Source organism: Stylophora pistillata, chromosome 6, assembly GCF_964205215.1.
Source record: "Stylophora pistillata chromosome 6, jaStyPist1.2, whole genome shotgun sequence".
In the NCBI taxonomy this organism is placed as follows: Eukaryota; Metazoa; Cnidaria; class Anthozoa; order Scleractinia; family Pocilloporidae; genus Stylophora; species Stylophora pistillata.
The window spans coordinates 10592832-10618028 of NC_142524.1; the positions used below are offsets into that span (position 1 = coordinate 10592832).

At 40.7% G+C, this 25197-nt stretch overlaps 1 pseudogene; it reads right to left on the bottom strand.

Annotated features, from left to right (window-relative positions):
- Positions 1-4189: 4189 nt before the first annotated feature.
- On the bottom strand, positions 4190-13307 carry LOC148728209 (uncharacterized; annotated as a pseudogene).
- Positions 13308-25197: the final 11890 nt, after the last annotated feature.

Here is a 25197-nt window from a genome sequence, read left to right on the forward strand (position 1 = left end):
TTGAAAATTTTCGCGCCTCGTTCACTCATTTTAACTAGAAAAACCTTGATAGACCTGTTACGTGCACTAATGACCAAGAAATGTCCGCTAACAAAGCATATGTGAAAATAGACTCCCGAGTACGATATATGGCACGCAACAAAAATGTAACAACAAGCAGTTACCCATTTCAACTATTACTTAATTAGTTTTACACTGTTTAATCTACTTAGGTTAAAGATTAAGTTAAGCAGTTCATAAAGCTGGCTTACAATCCTTTATGTCGTAGAAGTGTTCATCGTCTTGATCAACTTCAAATTCCAACATCCGCCGACTGAAGACCACAGCGCTTGGCTTTCTTGATATATCGCATTCTTTCCTTGTATACAAACTCTTCCGGAGGACTCCATAGTAGACTCTGTATTCTCTCTCTTCTTCCTCTCTCGACTATCGTCTTCTTCATCTCTTTCTTCTCTCCGGATATCGCAAGGTCAAAAGGTCATAGCCTCGTCATATCATAGCTTCCATAAGTTCAGTCAGTAAGCCACGAGGGTAAGCCCTCGGGCAAATCTCTTTTGTACTTCTCACAAGCCAGCTTTTATACATTTACTCTAGTTATCTAGAATGTTCCATTACTATTTATAGCGTATTACAAGTTGTACTATTTTTGGAAACTTCTGAGTCACATGAAAGAAGTTTCTGGAATATTACAGATTATAGATAATTCTAGAAAAGTTTGGGATTGTGTGACAGATTCAGTAAAAATAATTCGATCCTCGTAACAGACCATATGCAATTTCTGCATATGACTTTTGCTAATAAATTGAGTGAACTATATGATGAAAACTTTCCAAATAAAATCATGCAACATAAGGGCCTCAAAACCATTCACAATCCTTGGCTTAGTAAAGGCCTTTTGAAATCTTTTAGGAAGAAACTCTACAAAAAGTTACTCAAAAATCCAAATATTGGTAATGAAAAAGCGTACAAGACCTTCGAAAACAAATTAGGTCATCTCTTCAGAATAGCAAAAAGAAATTATTATGATCAAAAACTTGAAACTTCTGGAAAAGATCCCAAAGCCACATGGGAAATACTTGACAAGGTAATTAATAAACGAAAGCTCAAATTAAACTATATGGCCTGCTTTAAGAACAATGGTGAACTTACGTCTGATCCAGATTCTATTCCTAACAACTTTCGTAAATATTTCTCCAATGGTGGTCCTAATTTTGCAGCAAAAATAGCACCTTCCAATGTGAACTTTGAAGACTATCTAATGGTTCCTCTGTGTCAATCAACCCTTGGAGTTTCGGCCGCCCGTTAGTGAAGAACTTAAAGAAATAGTCCAGACCTTCGCAATCAGTAAAGCCATTGGAGTTGACAACATTCCCATGAGACGTATATGAGAACGATCCTTCGCAGTAAAGCACTATTTGAGCAATAGTGAAAATCAGACCTGAAAAAAATTTCAGGCCTGTACGGGATTCGAACCACTGACCTCTGCGATACTAGTGCAGCGCTCTACCAATTGAGCTAACAAGCCAACTGGGAGCAGGCCATTAATTTGATGGCCTGCTCCCAGTTGGCTTGTTAGCTCAATTGGTAGAGCGCTGCACTAGTATCGCAGAGGTCAGTGGTTCGAATCCCGTACAGGCCTGAAATTTTTTTCAGGTCTGATTTTCACTATTGCTCAAATAGTGCTTTACTGCGAAGGATCGTTCTCATATACGTCTCATAACCGCAGTTCACACATATGTTTCATATGTTTGTTGTTGTTTGATTCCCATGAGAATTATTTACTCACTATTGACAATATTGTTGAGCTCACAATGAACATCATTAACCTCTTGTAAGAGAGTGGGTGTTTTCCAGACACCCTTAAAATAGCGACAATTCTTCCCATATTCAAATGTAGTGATCCAGAAAGGAGAGAAATCATAGGCCCATCTCCGTTCTTCTACCCTTCTGTAAAGTTTATGAAAGAGTAATTTATAATCGTATTTATAAATATCTAATGGACTTCAATCTTTTGTAAAGTAATCAGTTTGGTTTCCGTAGAGATCACTCCACCTCTATGGCTTCCTTTACAGCCAACAAAGAAACAACTGTTGGAGTTCTTCTTGATCTCTCTAAAGCCTTTGAGTTGATCCTCATATACCGCTCAACAAGCTTCATCATTATGCAATAAGAGGACAAACCCTCGACTGGATCTCAAGCTATTTGACAAACGGGCAACAATTTGTGGAATTTGGTACAACTCGTTCACGACTGAAACCTATTAATTGTGGAGTTCCACAAGGTTCAATCTTGGGCCTCCTGTTGTATATAATATATATCAATCACCTCCCAAGGGCATCGGATATGGTAAAATCTCTTTTATTTGCCGACGATACTAGTCTTTTTACTCTCACAAAGATCCTAACCAGACCATATCCCTCATAAATTGCGAAATAAGGAGGATAATGTGCTGACTTAATGCTAATAAACTATTGCTTAACATTGCTCAAATCAAAACGTACTGCTGTTAATGATAACTGCACTTTAACGATAATGGCATCGAGTAGGTTGAGGTAACAAAGTTTCTTGGAGTTCTAGACGATCAGCATCTCTCGTGGAGGCAACATATATCCCATATTGCTAAAAAAGATATCTAAAACTATTGGAATGATGAGTAAATTTCGTTTCCTTCTTTCTTCAAAATCTTTACTGACCTTATACCATACTCTAATGTATCCTTATCTCAGCTATTGTAATATCGTACGGTCCTCAACTTGTCCTTTTAATTTAAACAGGCTTTTCCTCCCGCAGAAACGTATAGTGAAAATAAGTGGAGTCAAATATGTAGCTCATACTGCGCCCTTGTTCTAATAATATTAATGCTTTCCCTATAGCTAGTTTATGTATTCCTATCATAATATCCTCCTTCCTAATGCTTTTGATACTTACGATACAGGGAACAATAGCAACTATCGTCCACATTATTGCAGAACTAATATCAAGCAGTATACGATCTTCCATCAAGGTCCAGAGGTTTGGAATTCCCTACCTCGTGATCTCATCCTATCCCATAGATTCTCCATCTTCAAGACTTTGCCTAAAAGATTCCCCATTGACAGAAAACTAAATTAAACTTGCCCGTCCTTAGTTAGCAAATCTATCTTCTATATCGCTTTAGGAACCTAGGTTTGATAAGCTTCTAGCTTCTGCTGGGCTCCTTCAGTCGCCACAATGACCCTAAATTGTAATTTTGTCTAGTTTAAGCATAGATTGCTGTGAAATAATGTTACTGTAGTTATCATTTCAAATTTCTGTAAAAACCTGGAATTTATTTTTTGTGTGTGTGTAAGTGGCAAATAAATAAAGCAATAAATAAGCACAGTGGATGCCATTTGGCGCGAAAGCATGCTCGAATATATGTCCTTGGACATTTTCTGTTTCTTAGAGGTCTCAGCTTCACTCAAGCTTTGCTATCTGATAACTGTTTGCATCTCAGTCAGGTAATCTCCACAGCTTGCTTTATGCTTTGTTCAGTTTTTAACAAAACGTTAAAAATATTGTCCCCTTGTTTTGCTAGGACCCACCTTTCCAGGCCACCTCGTCAACCAGTCAAGGAGATCCAGCAGAAAATACTACTCCACCTAATGGAGGTAAATTTTGATTCGATTGCTTTAAAAAGCAGTCAATTGGTTGAGTGCCTGTATGCGAATTCTCTTTTTTTCTACGCTTGAAGTAACTAAGGATGGTATTACCCTTTGTGCGAGTGGAATGCTGGTGCACTGATGTTTTTCCGTTGCATTTCTCCTGTGTTTTTTTTATTCCTGTGGGGCTAATGGAAACTCGGCAGGTTGATACAGAAAGCTTGTTAGTGTTTTATAAAATCCCCTTCTCTACGAAGCAAAATTTCAAGCGGTCAGTGATTGTATTTTTTTGCATAGGTTGCTTTTGAGGTGCAAATTTATTTCTATTTGAAAGCCTGTAAAAGTTCCTTTAAATGATGATGGATTAAAAAAAAAATGCATAATGAGACCTGCAATTACTAAGCCATGCAAAATGTCAGCAGAAAAACTCTGACATATTGTGGGCTTTTATGAATGTTTGAAATTAGCCCCTCCATGAAATAAGTTTGCGAACTCATCAGTGGTTATCGCAGCAGTTTCAAGTGTGAGGGAAATTTTAATGTCTGAATCAAGAAATCAACAAATGTTATAAGTCTGGGTTTATTTATAAGAAAAAAGTGCTCTATTTTCTTCCGGAGGTGCATATAACACAGTTTATTATAAAGCGTGACAACTTTGATAGATTCTATGAAGTGACTGTTATAATGTTGTTATTATAGAGCAGGAATAATTTATTCTGATAGGTTTTTTTTTTAAGGCAGACTTCAAGAAACTTCCACTCATGATATTTTAATATTGAATCCCACCAAGTGTTGATAAAGAATTTTGTTGATTGAGTTCATGTATAATTTTTACTAAGAAATTGAGTCAGGTTGACTAGTTTTGTTTAATACCTGGTTGATGAAAAATAGAAATGGTGAATTGGCCACCGTTACGATTATAAAAGCTGACGTTTCGAGCATTAGCCCTTCGTCGGAGCGAATAGAGGAATTGTGGGTTGTGTGTGCTTTTAAAGGCAGAAATGGAGCTACGTTATTGGTGGGAACATGGCAACGAGAACAACACGAATAAATTAGTGGAATGAAAAGCGTACGTTTATACCTGTGGGATTTAGACTGCTGATGAAGTGAATCCTGTGTTCTGACTGTGTTCTTGCAAACAAGTTGGGCTCATGTTGCTCGCTCGGGATTGCCCGCTTTAATCCTGCACACGAAAAAAAGTGCGCCTCAGAAACAATAAAATAATCAAAGGAGTTTGAGCTGCATCAAAGCATTTAAGTTTTTCCGAAGTGAGCTGTAGATTTCGACGGATTTCTGTAACCTGATACTGTTTATAGATATATTTTAGTACCTTATTACAGGAAATTTTCGCGACACGTTAATTCGCGAGTTTGAGGCTCGCATATTTCGCGATTTTGCGAAAATTTGCATTTTGACTCACTTTAATTTCGCGTTTTGAGTGAGACACACTTTATTCCTTTGTCAATGTTATTTAACATGTCCCTGAATTTGATCAAACTTAATGAACAATGTCCAAATGAACAGAAACGGAACTGATTATATGTAAACAGTAACAAGAAAGATGTTCTCACAGTGTCTTTATAACATAAACAAAGTAAAGCGCGCGCTCTGATTGGTCAATTCAGCGTCCCCCATTTGCCCATGGGTGTACGCTGCTGACGTGAGCAAATGTAAAGACAATTTTTCCGCGCGCGCTTGTATTTTCTGGTCACGTAAGATTTGTTAAATAAAAGGGAAATCTTTAGCTACAATGTATCAATGTTATGTTATAAAATAAATGGTAAACACCACAGCGTACACTATTGAGTTATGGATGCACTCGGGAGGTTTGCTAAGCACTCAAGAAGCTAGAGTCGCTCTCGGCTATCGCCTCGAGCGACTCCTACGCTTATTTCGTAAGTTAGCAACCTCCCGCGTGCATCCATAACTTGAGTGTACGCTATGGTGTTTACCATTTGTTGAACAAGGCACGGTTTGAAGTTCATGCTTGAATTCAAGTCACTTTTTTAGTGATTAATTGACCTCACTATACATGTACATTAAATATTCCTTCCTGCAGACTCCAAAGAGAAAATGTTGCCATTTAGTTTCTCGACTGATGCTGTTTAATTGCTTGCGTAAATGTCTTGATACGGATCAATAGGCGGTAGCACTTCTTTTCCATTGAAAACATCCTTTATTCCAGCTTTTTCTCACCCTTTCAAAACATAAACCTTTCCTTCGGTGCTTTTAAAAAAGTTATACATTTCTACCAACCAAGTGGCATGGATTGGTTTAAGGACCGATAGTTTGAGGTCAACACCGACCTTTTAAAAAAATTGATTCCACTATCCACTTGTTTCTGGACTTCTGCTGAATACTAAGTCGCAAACTTGTTCTTGTAAAACTTCTTGGCTTTTCCGTTGACCGTTAGATCAAAAGGTTGAAAAAAATGGGTCATGTTAGCTGGGACAGAAATTACTTCTATATTCAGCGAGGAGAGCTTCGAGCACACCTTCTGCGTTTTCTGACCTCTGAAGACATCCCCAGATAAGAAGGGCTTTTTGAGGTTGCGGAAGGCCATGTTCCTTGCGTTTCTTCATCAAGTAGAGATTGATTACAGAATCAATAAGGCCAATTGTCTCTGCCTCGTTTGAATAGTGCTTTGGGTTTTGGCTGACATTAAAGCTCGTGGGAAAACTAAAGTTCCGAGGAAGGCTAGCCTTAGGTTTTCCCTGGTATATAATTTGAAACGGGAGAAATTCGCCAGACAAAGAAATCACAAATATTAAAGTGATGTTGCGCTTATCTGTCAAACCCTTGATTGATACAGACTGAGAGTTTGTTGCTGCCATGGTCATTCGACCCACTGATACGTAAGAACTTGGTGTTTGATCGGCATTGAGAATGATGAGTTCCGGTGGAATCTTGTGTTGTTTGATACAATTGTCGATGTCCGAGAGGTAAGTTAGTTTGCTTTCGTCATAAACTCGTCTTGGAACTGGGGGCTTAGTTGTCGTGCCTGCACGCCGGGAAAAGTTGCAACGCATGTAAATAGATTGAGTCCATCCTCGCGTGGATGTAAATGAGAGGTACTTGTCACGCATCGACGGATTGCTGCTAATCAGCGCTTGCGCAGTAGCTGAAACAACGCTGCCGTTCACTACACCACCTCTAGACCTGAGGTTTTGTAGAAATGCGATCAGTTGCTGTCCAGCTCGTAAAGGAACGGTGGTCGCCCACGCTTCTGCGTTTCAAGGGACGTAACCGGTTGAACGTTTCCTTCCCCTATTTGCGCAGAAAGTCGCTCTCGAAATGCCTTTTTAAAGGTACGCATTGTACTATCTTTTAAGCTTGGAAATTCTTCAGCAAAGCATTCTAGGGTTTTCTTGTTTCCATTTTCACTTGCGAATTTCCCAATTTTCACACGATCTTCTCCGCTGTATTGAAAATATTTCTCCCTTTTTCTCTTAGGAAGTTGATTTTGTTGCGAAATCTCGGCGGGTCTTGAAAGGTTTACAACTGCCGACGCGGTTTCCCTGTTTTCAACCACTACTTAATTTGTATCCTCCTGCCTCGGTATATATGATTCAACTATTTCTTCCTCTACTGAATCTTCGGGCTAAGGTTCTTCTCTTCTAAGAGAGAAGCCGAACTGAAACAAAGACATGTAAAGGTAGTAGACGAACAGATAGCCTGAGTGTCAGACCTTCCTAAGGAGCTACGGGAAACGCTCCCAGAAACGCCTGATACTCAGGCTAACGAACAGTCACATGTAATTTCCACAGAAAACACATGTATTGACGTGGTGTGCGAGGATATGTGATCGTCAGCTGTCAAAATACCGGAAATACCTGAAATATTTTTAAAACCTCGAACCCTGCTAATTTTGATGCCAGGGTTTTGATGATGGCTTCAGTTTCTGGTATTGTCCAATAATACTTTCCCTGCGGCCTGAGAGGCTTTCACGTGTATAAAGAGATATGGAAACCTAAGGTTGGAGACGTTCTTTCCTGCATCCACGAAAGAAACAACCAACATGATCAATACGCAATAGCCGCCACAAAATTGCTTTCCGGACGACTATCGAATGTTACACTTGGTCATTTACCACGTGAGATCAGCCGTTTTACAAGATTTCTTATTTCAAGAGGCGCAGATGTCTCCGTGACAGCAAAGGACGCACACTTTCGACGATCGCCACTCATACAAGGAGGGTTGGAGATTCCTGTAGAGGCGACAGTAAGAATGAAGGCATGCACGAAAAGCGTTGAAGCCATTAAATGGTTTAAGCAACTAGTGGAACAGCACTACAAGGAGCCAGTGAATGGACAGTTTGGGGATTGTACAAAAGAAGTGCTACCTGGAGTGGAGACGGAAAGCAGTAGTGATGAAGAGGACCAGAACATTACCACAGAATAGCTCAAAATGATTCTTATAAACGTGTGTAATGGTAATAAAGTCATTGTTTTAATTATTGACATGATGTGAGTCAATTTTCGCGTAATGTTTTTTTTGCGACATTTAATTTTCGCGTCAATTAAATTTCGCGATTTTTTTTAAATCGCGAAATTAACGTGTAGCGAAAATTTCATGTAATAAGGTATACTTAACCTGCCTACGAAGCGCTTGACGCAAAAAAGCGTGTTCATGGAACGCACATAAGACTGGAAATAGTTACTCTCTCCTCGTTCGTTTCTTCAGTCCTTAAAGGGCATGTAAACCCAAAAATCGTACATTTTCTTTTCACATAGCCGTTTAGCGAATATATCAAGTACTCCAAAGGTGCAATTCGTTTTTTTCTCAAAAGTCCATTTTCACCATGTAAAAGCTCTTCCAAATTCGAAACATTCGCCATCTTGAATTGCGTCATCTTTCCTGTGACGTCACGGGTGGAACCTTCCGGTACAGGAGGTCAAAAGAGCATGATATACCTTTAAGTCTCCTTCGCATCCCCTGTTTGCTGGTCTCGTCACGATTTTTGTACTTACAATTTGGTTGAATACATTCAATATTTTCATAATGGTAAAGCGTTGTGTCGTCTAGTTTTGTAGTAATTCAAACAAACCCGAGCATACAATGTATAAATTTCCCAAAGAACCATGTTTGAAGCGACAAAGGGTTAAATTTGTTCAAGTGAAAAGAGCCAATTTCGTCGAGCCGTCCAAACATTCTGTTGCTTGAAGCAGTCATTTATCACCCGACTGTTTCGAGAAAAGCTACATGGTAGAAATGGGCCTTAAGAGAGTTGCTGATCCCGGTGCTGTAACAACGATTCAGGCCTTACCAGAAACAAATTCTTCTGAAGTAAAAAAGCGACCCGTGCAGTCAGCAGATAGCGAGGATCCGGAGGTGACCGACCGAGTTGAGAAACAACCGAGAAGTGTTCTCCAAAAGTAAAGGGAAAGAAAGGGAGACAAGAAGTTCTTAAAAACCTCTCAAACTGTCAGCCTTTTGACTGCCAAGTCAGCTCGCTATTTTAGGGTCTCAAATTCGTCCCAACACCCGTGACAAACGAATGTAAAACCAAACCAACTCTTGCTAGATTTATTCGCAAGATAATTTCGCCTCCAAAACATCTTTCACGGACCAAACAAAGAGCCACATCCGTCTCATATCAAACTGAATGCCACCGGTTCAGCATTCTGTTGCCCTTTAGAGCTAACCCGCAGAGAGCACTTATCCAAGGCATAAAAGAATTTGTAACGCAATGAGGTAGCGGCGCTTAAAGAGTTAAAAAAACCTTTGCTTGAAACCTCACAAAAGCAACACAACAACAGTCATCAGTCATCAGAGTGCAGCTCGACAACGGAATTCACCTCAAACCTCTCAAAGCATCGATAGTAAAATACACGCAGGAAAGAATTTATGAGATCATTGACCAAATGCATCGAAGCAAACACAATTTAAGGCATGATTAAGAAATGGCTTCAGCAAACTCAGCTCCCAATCCGCCTGGATTCATAGTCCACCCTTGCTGAGAACAATTTTCATATATTATCCGTTCAGTATCTCTGAAAACTTCAACGGAAAAATCACTTGGGACACGCTTGTGAGAGAAAAAAATGTCGATTTCCTCCCTAAAAGAAGTCGAATTGGGCAAAACAAACTGCAAATTCGTATTCTAAACCACTTTTTACATAGTATAAGAAAACCATGCATTTTTGGGTTTACATACCCTTTGGAGTACGGCCCTCAAAAGCTAGCATCCTATTATTACTTAGTTTGTTTCAGATAACTTTAAGCTGTGTCGGAGCGTTTTTCGCCGAATGACTTTCTTCTCATGTCAAGGGCTCGCTCGCTCGACTGAAGGGCTACTATATGATCATCTCAGGAATGTTGTGTGACCCATACGGAATGGTAGCTTCGAGCTGTGGCCGCGTGATCCTCGCCAAATTCCTTTCTTCTTATGTCAATGGCTCGCTAAAAAGACTGAAGGGCTGTTTTTTGATCGTCTAAGGAATGTTGTGTCAACCTTACAGAATGGTAGCTTTAAGCTGTGTCTGAGTGTTCCTCGCCGAACAACTTTCTTCTTATATCGAGGGCTCGCTGTTTAGACTGAACGGCTGATGTAAAATCACCTAGTGAATGCTGTGAGGCCCCTACATAATGGTAGCTTTGAGCTGTGTCCGGATGTTCCTCGCCCAACAACTTTCTTCTTATGTCAAGGGCTCGCTGGAGAGACTAAAGGGCTGATGTATGATCACCTAAGGAATGTTGTGTGGCTCCTACAGAATGGCAACCTCGAGCTGTGTCTGAGTGTTCCTCGCCGAGCAACTTTCATCTTATTTCAAGGGCTCGATGGAGAGACTGAAGGGCTGATGCATGATTACCTAAGGAATGTTGTGTGACCCCTACAGAATGGTAGCTTTGAGCTGTGTCTGAGTGTTCCTCGCCGAGCAACTTTCTTCTTATTTCAAGGGCTCGTTGGCTAGACTGAAGGGCAGATTTATAATCACTTAAGGAATATTGTGTGGCCCCTACAGAATGGTAGCTTTGAGGTGTGTCTGGGTGTTCCTCACCGAACAACTTTCTTCGTATGTCAAGGGCTCGCTGTTTAGACTGAAGGACTGACGTATGATGACCCAGGGAATGATATGTGGCCCCTACAGAATCGTAGCTTTGAGCAGTGTCGCAGTTTTCCTCGCCAAACAACTTTCTTCTTATGTCAAGGGCTCGTTGGCTAAACTGAAGGGCTGATTTAAATTCACCTAAGGAATGTTGAGTGGTCCCTATATAAGGGTAGCTTTGAGCTGTGTGTGAGATTCCCTCACCGAGCAACTTTTTTCTTATGTTTAGGGCCCGCCGTAGAGACTGAAGGGTTGATGTATGATAACGTAAGAAATGTTGTGTAACCCCTACAGAATGGTAGCTTTGAGCTGTGTGTGAGTGATCCTCGCCGAGCAACTTTCTTCTAATGTCGAGGGCTCGCTGGAGAGACCTAAGAGCTGACTTATGATCACCTAGGGAATATTGTGTAACCCCTAGGGAATCGTAGCTCTGAGCGGTGTCACAGTTTTCTTCGCCAAGCAACATTCTTCTTATGTTAAGGGCTCGCTGGCTAGACTGAAGGGCTAATATGCTTTGACCTAGGGAATGCTCTATGACCCCCAAAACATAGTAACTTTTGGCGGTGTTTGAGTTGTCCTCGCTGAATAGCGTTTGTCTGATGTCCAAGGTACGCTTTGCAGACTCAAGTGCCGACGCATAATCACCAAAGGAATGTTGTGCGAACGCAAGACAGAGGTAACTTTGGGCTGTGTCTGAATGTTCCTCGCCGTAGAACTTTCGGTTTATGTCAAGTGCATGCTGGGAGGACTGAAGAGCTGATGCAAAGTTACTTACTCGCCTTTGCAGGCTCCCAGTAACAAGTACATACTAGCTGTGCTAGGGTCCTCTTCTCCAAAAAGCTTTCGTGTGGTTTCTGTTGAACGTTGTGCAAACGGAAGAGCTGTCGCAAAGTTACCCGACTTGAGATGAGAAGCTACAGTTGAAATCTCGTGTCTCCAGAGGCTTCGTGGTGAAATAGGGATTTCTATCCCTTTCATGTCCTGGTCAGCAACATCTTTATACAGGGAAGAAGCATCTTTAGTTAGATTTATGAATGTCATACCGATCTGAAAACTGAAAAGGATCTATTTCGGCTCACAACGCTATGTACTTCAGGGATATTTATTTTAAAAAGTGTAATTGATGTTCTCCATGTAGTGGACTTAAGGCTGATTTCAGTTTGATGAATATGTGATAAATAAAAAATTGAACGTACACTCCAAGGAACATCTCACTTTTTCAATAAATAGCTGTTGATGGTCAGGTTGATATCTCCCCCCTGGATATCAATTGTTCCTTGGGTAGATAGTGGTTAATTATTAGGCAAATAATGATAAAAGAGGAGAAAACAAAGAAAAGGCCTTTCACGATATTTCACTTTGAGAGCTCGGCAAAGATCGTGCAATGCATTTTAAAATGATTTTAAAAGTTTCAATGATCTCCCAGCAGTGTTTTGATACGAAGCTCTAGAGTCCTCTAAAATAAGGTGACTAGTTTAGTTTTTAAAACCACAGGGATAAGCATTGAATGTTACGGTGAAAACCTGTTACTACAACTTTCGTCTGGACATGAAAACAGTTTTGTCGCAAAGCTTTTCGATAGGATGGACAGGGTTTTAAAGTAAGAAAAAACCGATTAAATCATAAAAAGAGTCGAACGAATCGACCTTAACCAAAACGAAATGCATGAAGTATTCTAAGTCGAGACTGGATATGTATTTACCTGGCATGTTCAAAGCTGCCTCGTGTTTATAAGTGGTTGCTTGATTAAGCATATTTAGTATGTCGTCTTTTGGTGGCAATTCTTCCATTTTATGACGGAAGGCTTTTAAATCCGAGCTCATGTCCTCCACACGCTGTTTCAGAAAACATGCATGTTGATGTAGATTTTGATTCGCTTGTTGTAAAAAAATGATCTGTTGTTGTAAAAAAATGATCTCTTGTTGTTGAAATTGATTCTGTTCTTGTAGAGAACTTACATGAGCCCGATTTTCCTCTTTGATACGTTCCTCTAGTTTTTGAACCTCATTTGTGGGAAATTTGGACTCTGTTTAACCCCCAATGACATCAAGACGGTCCGTGTTGACACCAAGAGCATTGAATGCGTCTTTAGCGTACTGTACGTATTTGTCAAAGGTGGCTTTCAAAATTTCAGAGGTGTGCGAGTGAAAAAGCGAATTTCTTAAAAGTTGAAACTGATCAATCGCAAGTGCAAATGTTTCAGCTTTGTCTCCAGTCAGGCTCGTTACCGATGTATGGAACCCTCCGTGAACCAGTTTTCGAGGTTTAATGAACAGCTCAAGTGTCTTTTTATGACCTCCACTGTCGGGCACAGCAAAGGACTTGGCGTAGATGGTGGCCTGGAACAGGGCGGCGCAATCCCATTCTTCATAGGAGACGTTCGTGGGAGCTTTGGTCTTGCCAGGGCCACCCTCTGAAGTGAGAAATAAGTTTCTAACGCAGGGGAGTCATCCCAGAGTTTATGACCAGTAAGATGTTTCAAGTTGTTGTCCTACATGGACTTGAACGTCTGACGTAAGGCCTCTGGGAACTCATCCAGCACAATGGAGGCGAATTTGAAATAGTTTAACTGCTCGTCCTTAAATGGGTTTAGTGCCATCTTGTTTTAGCCGCAGCAAACCATGCTTTTTACATCTTGGTTATCTGAATAATAATATGGATAGGGAATTATAATACATAAACATGCCATGGTACTATTCCTACAAATTTATAAACTAATAATTAAAGTTAAACAATAAAAAGGCATTCTTAATTGAAATGGTATTTTCAGCAGAATTTTTTGACCATTATATGTAAATATACTCGGCTTAAAACGCTCTCACGGCAGTGGAGTCATCCCACAGTTGATGACCGGGAAGAGGTGTCAAGCTGTTGTCCCACATGGACTTGAATGGCCGAGTAAGGCTTTTGGGAACTCATTCAGTACAATGGAGGCAAATTTGAAATAGTTTAACTGTTCATTTGGACATGGTTGCAATTCAATCGTCCTTCTACCCAGATTTCAATCTGCCCCAATAAATACAAAATTAGAAATTAGAATTCAAATAAATCCTAACTAAGCTTTTGGCAACATTTTTCGATATCATTCTGTTGAGCATATAAGTTCTTCAAGTATAATGAAGCAGGTTCAACATAAATAAAACAAATCTGGGTTAAGTAATCCAAACTGCTTTAAACGGTGCGATTCTTCTCATGGTCGTTTTGTCAAAAAAGTTACAAATTTGTGGACAGCCTTGAATTTTAGTCTGAAGTCGTTGATATTAAATACTGCAACTCAAATAAATGAAATAAATCATAATTTGATCTATGGATGAGAAGAAAACTGAATACTTTATCGTCGCAAACTTGTCAAAGAGGGCCTTTTTACCTCAGTTTGGGGATACCCTTTGTCAAGAAAGAGAGGGGTACCTAAAAAGGTGTTTGAATTTATTTGTGTAGCCTACTCAGTGAGTAAACGAAGGAGAGATTGGAAATGTTCAGTGAGAGGCTATAGATTATTTATCATCCACTACGCCAAATTGTTATTTCAGTGCGGGCGAATTTCGCGGATATTTATTTGCGGGGAGTGCGTGACAGAAGTATGCAAAGCGGAACGCAATTGGCGCGTCGTCGTGTTGCTGTTTCTATTTTCTTCAATAAATTTTGAAATTTCACTATCGTGTAACTCCTTTTCTTTGTTCGACCTATCTAGTAAAATTGAATCGATATTCGCCGTCAGAAGAATTATTTAAATTGTCCGCCATCTTTTTTTTGTAACTTCGATCAATTTGATTCGTCGCTTACGCATGCGAGAAAACCTGTCTAACCGTTTCTTTGGAGTACAAATACCGTGTGATTTTGGTACTCGTCCTGGGCGTTATTTTTGCTCTTCGGAGCGTAGTTGGGTAATAAATCTATCTTATTAGACGTTTTGTTGTGTAGTTTCGTTGTTTGTCACTAGCCCCACGGGTTTCAGTGCGGGCGAATTTCGCGGATATTTCTGGAGTACAACTATCGCGTGATATTTGTACTCTTCTCGCGCGTTATTTGAACTCTATGAAGCACATTTGGATAATAAATAAATCTTATTACCCGTTTTTTGTGTAGTATCGCTGAGTATTTTTACGAGTTGTGCAGTAGTTTGACGAGCTCGAAGGGCGAGTCAAAATACAAACGACGATTAAAATTACACAGCAATACTACACAACAAAACGTCTAATAATAATAATAATATGATTTATTATCCATCTGTGCTTAGTAGGATACAAATAATGCCCAAGACGAGTACAAATATCCCGCGGTATTTGTACTCCAGAGAAATTGGCGAAATTCACCCGGACTGAAATAACAATTTGGCGTGTTGGATAATAAATCTGGCATGAAACGTTTTGTTGCGTAGCATCGCGGAGTATTTTTACTCGTTGTTTGTATTTTTATCATCAAAATACAACACAACTCGTAAACATACTCAGCGGTACTACACAAGAAAGCGTTAATAATAGATATGTATCGGAAAACATAAGGCCATGGACAGACAAACAGCTTCATAATTGAAAAAGAAACGTTTAATGCGATCAGTTCCCGATTGTCTCACATTTTAGCTTCAAATAAATCATCCGGTGGCACCCACGACAGAAAACTAGAGAAAAGCTTTGAATAGGACTACAAACGGACGCTAACAAGGGTGACAATATCATTCGAAACCAGGAGAAGCAAACTTAAAATAAGAACAGAATGACGCACTCAAATGTTTTATACATACAGTTTTAAAATTAACATTTAACATAAAAAATTCGATAAGCAAGGTGAATGGTGAAACAAGCTATGCCAGTTACAAAACACTAAAGTGTGCTCTCGCCGTGTGACCCAAAATTTTTCAAAATAAGTCTTCGAATTTTCTTTAAGTCCCGTTGTTTGTTGCCCCTTTAAGTGATTTCTGTCGGCAATTGACTGTCGCACAACTGAAAACTTTTATTTTTTTAAAGTTTTGCTCCCTATGAAACTCGTTATTCGAAACTAATCAGTCCAAAGTTGTTGAAAAGACGGGTGGAATCCAACTTTGTTCAAAACTGTAATGGCATGGCGTCTTAAACGAAAATTCAAACTAGTCATGGCACGAAGTTAAACAGCTGCCTAGTAATTCCTAAATTAACCTCTCTTTCAAAACTTCTACAAATGTTTTAAAAACTGTTACCTTGGTTCTCCTCGGGAAAGAATTAAAAGTTAAAGTAACTGTCGTCGTCAAATTTTATTCCCCGAAGACGGTGGCGAAACGAAATATCATCTCGAGGTCAAGTTGGGCAGTGGCGCACCAGGCACCCTGACTGAGATTGTGTGACATTTTAGTTATATAAAGGAGTCTTTGTTCTGAAACATTTAGCAAACCAGAAGGTGGTGTGTCCTTTGAACTAACCCATTCACTCATATCCATCTGTTAAGGCCACTAAATTCGCTAATTTTTCATGAAGTTTGAATCAGTTTGCAAAATAGTGCCTTCAAAGTCAGTTACTGTGATTTCAGCTCATTCAGCAGTATTCACTATTCTTAGCTCAGTCAACTGCTCAGTTGAAAATCATTCCGTCGCGATCCACCGTTATTCTTCGATAATGTTCAACTTGAAGAGGAGCAGGATCCTCTATCTCGAGTAAAGCTGGAAACTTTGTCAAGAATAACTTTTGAATTAAATTTTGCTTAAAAGTTGCGCAAAATCTGTTTTTACTCGGGTTTCCGAAGGAAACGCCCGAGGTATAAATTCGGCTTTGTTTTTTTTACTCGGGCATTCCGAAGGAAAAGGCCGAGTTATAAATTCGGCTTCATTTCTTTTTGCGTTCAGTCATATAACGCACTTCCGCTACAGCGCATGCGTGAATTGTACGCGCATGCGTAGAATGAACGCTGAGGTTCAAAGCAATGGCTACCATCGTGCTTGATGTACTCGAAAGAAATTCGATGGCTATTGCGCTCAATATACATACAAATTCACACACCTTTCGCGGTAGACCCACACTAAGACTTGTGGAGCGTTTCGGGAATGGGTCAGTCCGCGAACATTACGAGAGGTCAATTTACGAGCGATCCTTTATTAGTGAACCTTCTCTCGAGAAATATCAAGCGAAACCTGCTATATCAACCGAGCTATCTCATATTATGTTTACATGTAAACACAACCTTGTATTAAGACGTGATCGAGAACCCACTTGAATGCCAGAAGCTACTCTGAAACGTCTCAGAAGAAATGGCAGAAAACTGAAGGAATCTGTTTATGAGCGTATTCGTTCAGGCATACCGAAGCCATCTTGGCTACGTCGCTATGTTAAGGTCAGAAGAGAGTAAGATTCAATAAAGTTACTCAACATGAGAGGAAGTATTTCTGACTTGTTTTGTGAGGGTATATGAAAGGATAATTAAAATTGAAGTATAGAGCAAGTCGGTATTTATCAATGTTTTCTTGTAATAGACCTGTGTCTTTATAAGAGTCGCAGACACACGTATCAAACTATTGCATATTTCAACTGAGTTCAGATATAGAGAAAAACCCTTGTCCTACTCCAATGTACATTGGCCCTAGCAAAACAATAAAGCCCCATATAACCAAGCTAATGAGTGTGTATTTGAACAAATTTCAGGGCAACAATGTGTTGCAATGAGTTTGTGCTCTTTGATTTACAATAACAAACAATGAATAAATTCTGTTAATAATCTCGTGTCAATAATGATTATTGGAAATCAGTTGAATTCAAGTTTGTTTCAGTTAACCAGGCAATCATTTTTAGTGCTGACAGAATTACCCACTGAGACTGAAACAATGAGCTTTAATACAATGAGAACTACACTGGTACTCAGTGTTCATCAAGAAGCTACAATAGAAGGATATCAGTACTGTACCTTCTTAGATAGGGCCTTTCAATCACTTATATCCAAAAATTTCAACAATTTTGTCTTGACAATAGGACGTACTGCAGTTACTATCTATTTGTAAAGGTAATGTGGGCTTAAGAATATTCGATTCTCATGCAAAGGATATTTATTGTAGAAGCCATGATCCTCAAGGTACATTTGTGCTGCTTGAAGTAACATCACTGAATAGCTTAGTACATCATTTTCAGAGTATACATAACAATGATATATTTAAGTTGAAAGGGATTAAAATTAATAAAGTTCAAAATAGTACCCTTTTTCAGAGTCATGCCTGTGAAACTAGAAAGTTAAATGTGAGTTGTGCTGTGGCTGTCGATTCACTCTGCTACTCCATGATAAAATCATGTTGTTATTGGAATTCAAACACCTTAACAAATGTTATTCAGTATGTGTAGTGTACTGGGAACTAGCCTACATCCGGGGAACCGGAGCGAGAGGTGTTGTGATTAAAGAAGCGAAGCGGCTGTGTTGTGATTGCTGACTTTGTGTCGTTTCATTTCGGTTGCAAACATTACATTGGCGACGAGGATTTGGCTCAATGGCTGGGAGAGCCCTTCCAACGCTAGATCTATCGGGATCTTCATCACAAGTGGCAAACAAATGGAAGAAGTGGAAACGAGCGTTTGATTATTATGCTGAAGGAAAAGGCTTAGATAACGCGAGAAAGAAAACTTCACAGCTTCTGTACTACGCAGGAATGGAGGTACAGGATATTTTCAAGGATCTTGTCGACCCCAATCCGGCGGGTGATGACGATCCATACGCAGTCTGTATTAGGAAACTCGATCATCATTTTCGCTCCGACGAAAGTATTCCATTTGAGCGCCAGGTGTTCCGGCAGTTGTCGCCAACGGACGGTGAATCAGTGGATAAATTTGTTGTGCGTCTCCGTCGACAGGCAAGAGCTTGTAATTTTGGCGATGCTCTCGATGATAACATACGTGATCAGTTAATTGAAAAATTGTCCGACATGGAATTGAAAAGGAAGCTGTTGGAAACCAGAAACATCACTTTATCACAAGTTTTGGAGAAAACGAGAGCTTCGGAAGCGGCGGGACAACAAGTGAAGCACATGGCAGGTTTAACGGACGTAAACGCGGTCGGACGACGGGGGGATAAGACAACGATCAGTCAGCGAAAACGTGCTTCAGTTGCGGAAAAGTCGAACATTTTTCACGGGATCTGTGCTGTCCAGCAAAAGGTAGGAAGTGTTCTAGCTGCTCGATGTATGGCCATTTTGCAGTGTGCTTTAGAAACGTCGACCGCAACGTTCCTGAGACAAGAAGAGGGCTTCGTCCAAAGAGCACCAGCGATAATCGTAAGGTATTCCGAAGATAAATAAACCAAGTGGAAGATTATGGGGCGAGTAGCAGTCAAGAAGAAGAAAATCCTGCCTTTGCATTTACTGTAATGGAAGAAAAGGAGGAGGGTGTTTGCAAGGTGTCGACTGCAAGTAACGTACCAACGATGAATGTGAGTATTAATGGCATTGTTCAGGAAGTTTTGATTGACTCAGGGTCTGTGAGCAATTTGATGGGGAAAGATGATTTTCAAAAATTGTTGAATGCGGGTTTCAAAGGGAGCCTCGAACATTGTTCAAAGAAATTGTTTGCCTATAGTGGTAGAGTTATTGAGGTCGTTGGCCAGTTCGAGGCGGAGATTGCGGTGGGAAATGCAAAGGTAGTTTCCAGTTTTGTCGTAGTTAAGCGTGGGCGTTGCGTCCTGGGGAATGCTACTGCCAAGGAGCTAGGTGTTCTCCACATTGGTACAAAGGCCAGTCTCAGTGAGGGCAGTTGTAATGAAGTTAAGAGTGACTTTGCCGACCAGCTCAAAGCCCAATACCCTATGGTGTTCACAGGAGTCGGGAAATTAAAAGACTTTGAGTTGAAACTGCATGTTAACCCCAATGTACCACCAGTGGCACAAAAGTTAAGACGAGTTCCTTTCGCGCTTCGAGACAACGTGAAAGCCAAGATCGAAGAACTGTTAGAAGGGGATATCATTGTCAGAGTGGAGGGCCCCACCACATGGGCTAGTCCCGTTGTCGTAGCACCCAAGCCGTCAGGTGATATAAGACTTTGTGTGGATATGCGTCGCGCAAACGAGGCCATCATCCGAGAAAGGTTGCCGATACCCACTGTGGACGAGGTATTAGAAAAACTAAATGGCAGTACTGTCTTTTCGAAGCTGGATCTGCGTCATGGTTTTCACCAGGTAGAGCTGCATGCCGATTCCAGGGACATTACCACCTTTGTAACACATGACGGTTTGTTCCGTTATAAAAGGCTAAGTTTGGGGTCAATGCGGCACCTGACAAATACCAACACATCATCAGTCAGGTTGTAGCAGACATTGATGGAGTTGTAAACATCGTTGATGATTTGATTGTTCATGGAAAAACAGTTGGGGAGCATGACCAGAGCTTACACAAGCTGTTAGCCAGGCTGGGGGAGAAGAATTTTACCTTGAATGGGGAGAAATGTACCTTTGGAATGGGTAAAGTAGTTTTCATGGGCATTCTCCTTTCAAAGCATGGCATAGGGCCCACGGAGGAAAAGGTGCGAGCAGTGAGAGAGGCAACCCGTCCGTCGTCGGCCTCCGAAGTGAGAAGTTTCCTGGGCCTTGTGGGCTTTAGCTCGAGATTAATTCCTGATTTTGCGACTAAGGCAGAACCTTTACGAGTACTATGTCGAAAAGATGAGAAGTTTCTGTGGGGGAAGGCACAAGAGGAGGCTTTCAACACACTGAAAGGAGACATGGCTGGAGCATCCATGCTGGCTTATTTTGACCGGGCCGCGCCCACAGAAGTCATAGCAGACGCCAGCCCGGTAGGACTGGGTGCGGTTTTGGTTCAGGAGGTAGATGGGGAACGCCGTGCAGTTTGCTATGCTAGAAGAAGTCTTAGTGACACTGAACGTCGGTACAGTCAAACTGAAAAAGAAGCACTTGCGCTTGTTTGGTCCTTCGAAAGATTTAGTTTGTACCTGTATGGTCTTCCCGAGTTTGACCTTGTGACGGACCATCAAGCTCTGAAAACCATCTATGGCCCAACCTCAAAGCCATCCGCGCGCATAGAACGGTGGGTGCTGCGGTTGCAACCTTTCAATTACAGAGTTCGCTATGTGACCTCCAGGGAGAACATTGCTGATGCTCTGTCCCGCCTAACTAAAATTCCAGCCTCCAAAGGATATGTCCAGGATGAAGAGTATGTGCGTGAGGTGACTATACAAGCAGTACCAGTGGCCCTCCGGATTCAAGAGGTTGAAGATGTCTCGTTTCAAGATGAAGAATTAAAGGCGGTGCGTGAGGCATTGGAATCTGGATACTGGAGCAAGGCCCCAAAAGCCTATGAACTGGTATCCCATGAATTAGCTTGTATTGGCCAAGTCGTGCTACGAGGAACGAAAATTGTGGTTCCCAGAAAATTGAGAAAAAGAGTGTTAGATTTAGCCCATGAGGTGCATCAGGGCATAGTGAAGACCAAGGAACGTTTAAGATCCAAGGTGTGGTGGCCAGGAATTGATAAAGAAGCAGAGAAGAAGTGCAGAGAATGTTTTGGCTGCCAGATGGTATCAAAGAATGTTCCGCCTCCACCCATTAAGCCCACAAGATTACCTGAGAGAGCTTGGCAAGAGATTGCAGTTGATTTGCTTGGGCCCTTACCTACTGGAGAGCACCTTGTGGTGATCAATTATTTCTCGAGATGGATGAAAGTAGACGTGCTTCGCTCTACTACAAGTGCTGCAATCATCACATGCTTAGACAACCATTTTGCAAGATATGGTGTACCAGCCGGTTTACGAACTGATAATGGTTCCAATTTGGTGTCAGAGGAGATGGAGAAGTATTTGGAGGAAATGGGAATCGTGGATCACTACAACACAACTTTGTGGCTCAGAGCCAACGGAGAGGTCGAGCGCCAGAACCGCACACTTCTTAAGGGAATGAGAGTATGGCAAGCGGAAGGGAAAGATTGGCGGCTGGAGCTCAACAAGTTTCTACAGGCCTACCGATCGACTAGTCACACCACAACCAGTGTTAGCCTAGCGGAGTTGTTTTTCAAGAGGAAATTAACTACCAAGCTGCCAGAGTTTACGGATAGTGGAGAGAATCAGATGGATGCGGTTTTGCAACAAGTGAGAGATCGGGACTCTGAGAAGAAGCAGCAGGCAAAACACTATGCTGACACAAGATATCACGCCAAGGATAGACTCATTGCTGTGGGAGATGCTGTGCTGCTTGAGAAAAAGAGAGAGAACAAGTTGTCCTCATCGTATGAGAGTCAACCTTATGAAGTGACCGCCCGTTATGGGGACCAAGTCGTCCTGAAGTCACCCCAAGGAGTTGAGTACAAGAGGAATTTGCAGCACATCAAACGCGTCGTGGGGGAACCAGTAACGGATGCAGAATACTCTACAGAGTCAGGAGGTGATGCTCCGGAACTTGCCCCCAGTTCTGCATTGACTGACCAACCCGTTGAAGAGACTACACCTACAGGAGTGACAGTTGCGGGTACTCCGCGGCGCTCGGGAAGAGTTAGCCAACCTCCAAAGGTCTCGGCTGACTATGTACTTTACCGAACATTTCAGAATTCGCTTTCTCTAAGGAACATGTATAGGGTCATAAACACTGTTGACATTGGTTTTGTTTAGACTAGATATCTTTGAGCAGGTTCACACCGGGGACCTTCGTTTAAGTTTGTGTTCGCACAGTTTAGTTTGTTTGTCCCGTTTTGAAGAGGTCTAGGACTTAAGTTGTTCCGTTTCATTTCTGTGGAGAAAAAGAGAGATCGTAGTGTACTGGGAACTAGCCTACATCCGGGGAACCGGAGCGTGAGGTGTTGTGATTAAAGAAGCGAAGCGGCTGTGTTGTGATTGCTGACTTCGTGTCGTTTCATTTCGGTTGCGAACACTACAGTATGGCAAAAGATTATATGAAATTTCATCTTTAAACAAGTATTTGCCATCAGATGATTTTCCATAAACTGTTGATGTTTGTGGAACTGAAGTAAGTTTATATCCTAAAAGTGATAACAATGAAGGAATATTGTCTGATTCAGTTGACAGCAAATCAATTCTTGAAAATCCTATAAAAAATAATAGTGAATGCACAGGGTTTTGATGGCCTTTAGTTTTTTGTATAACATATTTTTCAACCCACAAAAAGGTCAAAATATGTGTATTCCCTCCCGGTATTAAATGAAAATAAAATGCCTCTAATTGAATATACAAAAACTGTAAATAGCACCACTTCTCGTGTGGCCATCATTAATATTCAATATTCAGAGATTTTTCTATTAAAAACAATCTGAACTATTGAACAGTAATATTGCTTCAATCCACTGATTTCTGACAATTCCCCTTGAGTGAACATTTGGAAAAAAACTGTGAGTTGGTACCAATAATGGATAAAAAAGTCCCTTTTGCTTGCAGTTAAAGGCAAATAAATTACCTACTCAGGTTTTGTAAAAGCCTTGAAGGTCCTTGAAGATGCTTGAATTTAAAAATAAAAAATTCAAGGCCTTGAAAGTACTTGAATTTGAGGACTAGAGCTTGATCTTTGGAATACTTTTTCAAGTTAAAATACTTTCATGGAAAAGCTAAGAAATAATATAACATAATTTTGAATTTGCTTATGCAAACCTTTCCAAAAGTAGTTCTTCAATTTGCTAAAACTTGGCCTTCAAAGTAATTGAAAAGTACTTGAACTTCAACCTTTTACATTTGTAGGAACCTACTCCTATATGGTAATATATTATTTTGATTGTTGTCTAGTACCATAGCAACATTCATTACACTCCAGCAGATACAAATAAACACAAGTAAACTTACTTATGACCGGCAATGACTAAATTGCGTGACAATGACAATATGGCAGTCCCTTAAAGATGACTCTAGATGTGTGAAATTGAAAGCCCGAGTTAACGCAGCTATGCTTCGAGTTACTAGGTATTTTCGCCCTGGTTAAGAGTTATCTTTTAAATCAAATAACTTTCTAGGTTAAGAAATGCCCAGTGCGGCTTTCCAAAATCAAACCGCTACATGTTTGCATTTATAAATCAAGGTTTGAGCAGACAAACATGTTTCTCCAGATGAAGGGGTCAAACCAGCGTAATGATTTAGCATCTAAAAAGAGCTAGGATTTTGTCAATAATAATATTGAATCATCTGAGGAGCCAGATAAAAGGGCATTTAAACGCAGTAACTATGCGTGAATCTAGTCAGTTACGCCTTAGCCTGTCTCACTTTAAGAAAAGAACGAAAACCATTTGTTCAACATTACCGCGAGATGCAGATTTTGGTGTGATGAACAGACCTTCAGGCCGAACTAAAGAAAAGGCTTTAAAAGTTACGAACAAGTAAGATCTAATGGACAGACCTTCTTCAGGCCAAAACTACATAAAAGGCGTTTAAAGTCACGAACAAGAGACACCCAGTTACATTTTCAGTGTGAGTATCGTCTTTTATGTTCCTCTTCTAACAAAACTAAGACTAGGTTTACACAAGAGGAGAGTTTTCCGGATTCGTAAATGTTTCCGGATTCATCAATTTTGGAGTATTCGGATTCGTAGGCGTTTACACTGAAAGGATATTCGGATTCCTGACCGTTTACACACAACAACAACTCCTGTAACATTTGAAATGGAATAGTTACCAAGCCCAGTGTTGTTTCGTCGTTCGATCGACAAAGTGAAAATGCCTCCTCCAAAAAAGCTAGAGTAGATCCAGATTCCACTGAGGCAAATTTGAGTTGGACAGATGCCAAGCCATCTACGTCGTCGGCGATTAAGTGTGGCTGACGTAAAACTTCCTTGCCATAATAATTTGCGTTTCCTCAGAAATACTGCAAAACACATGATAAAATTTATCGCCTGAACCTGCAAGAAGATTAGACAACTGGAGACCGCCAGCAATGTTAGCACCAGATCCATTTTGATTTCACAGCAAACTAAAAAGATTGCAGGCGGAAATAATATCTGGATTCGAGAAAAAAAGCGGTTACACGACAAAACTTTCCGGATTCAAAAGTTATCGGATTCAAAGTTCCCACTTTAAACTCCGGATTCAAAATCTCCGGAGACACGACCAAACCGGGAACTTTTTATTTCGGACTCGTCCACTTTCGTGTAAACGGCAGAATCAATCCGGTACTAAAACGTTTCGGATTCATCACGAATCCGGAACAATTTCCTCTAGCTGGTGTAAACCTAGTCTAAATCATTCCGTGGTAAACAACATCTACTACTTCGAGGGAACATCCCGAGGTACCTTCACACGAACGAATGCTTTCATTGATCGACAAAAACACCTTCGGAGTTATACTCAGTGGGCTGGATGAAAACATTCAACAAACGGATGGGTAAGATTATCGCGTTCAAACCAAACCGGCTTAGACTCGTTCGATCGCAACTGAGTTGTGACACAAATTGACAGTGTACGTTGTCTGCTCGGAATGATCACCGAGTCGAATTGGTTCCTTAGATTGTTCTCTAAACTCCTTTCAATGCCTCTGAAATTACTTAAGACTAATGTTATCCGTTACCTTGGTTTTCCTGAGAAACTAAGACCAGAAGACTGCGATAAAAGACATCAAAATGTATTCCTCGAGGACGGAAGCGAAACACTATATCTT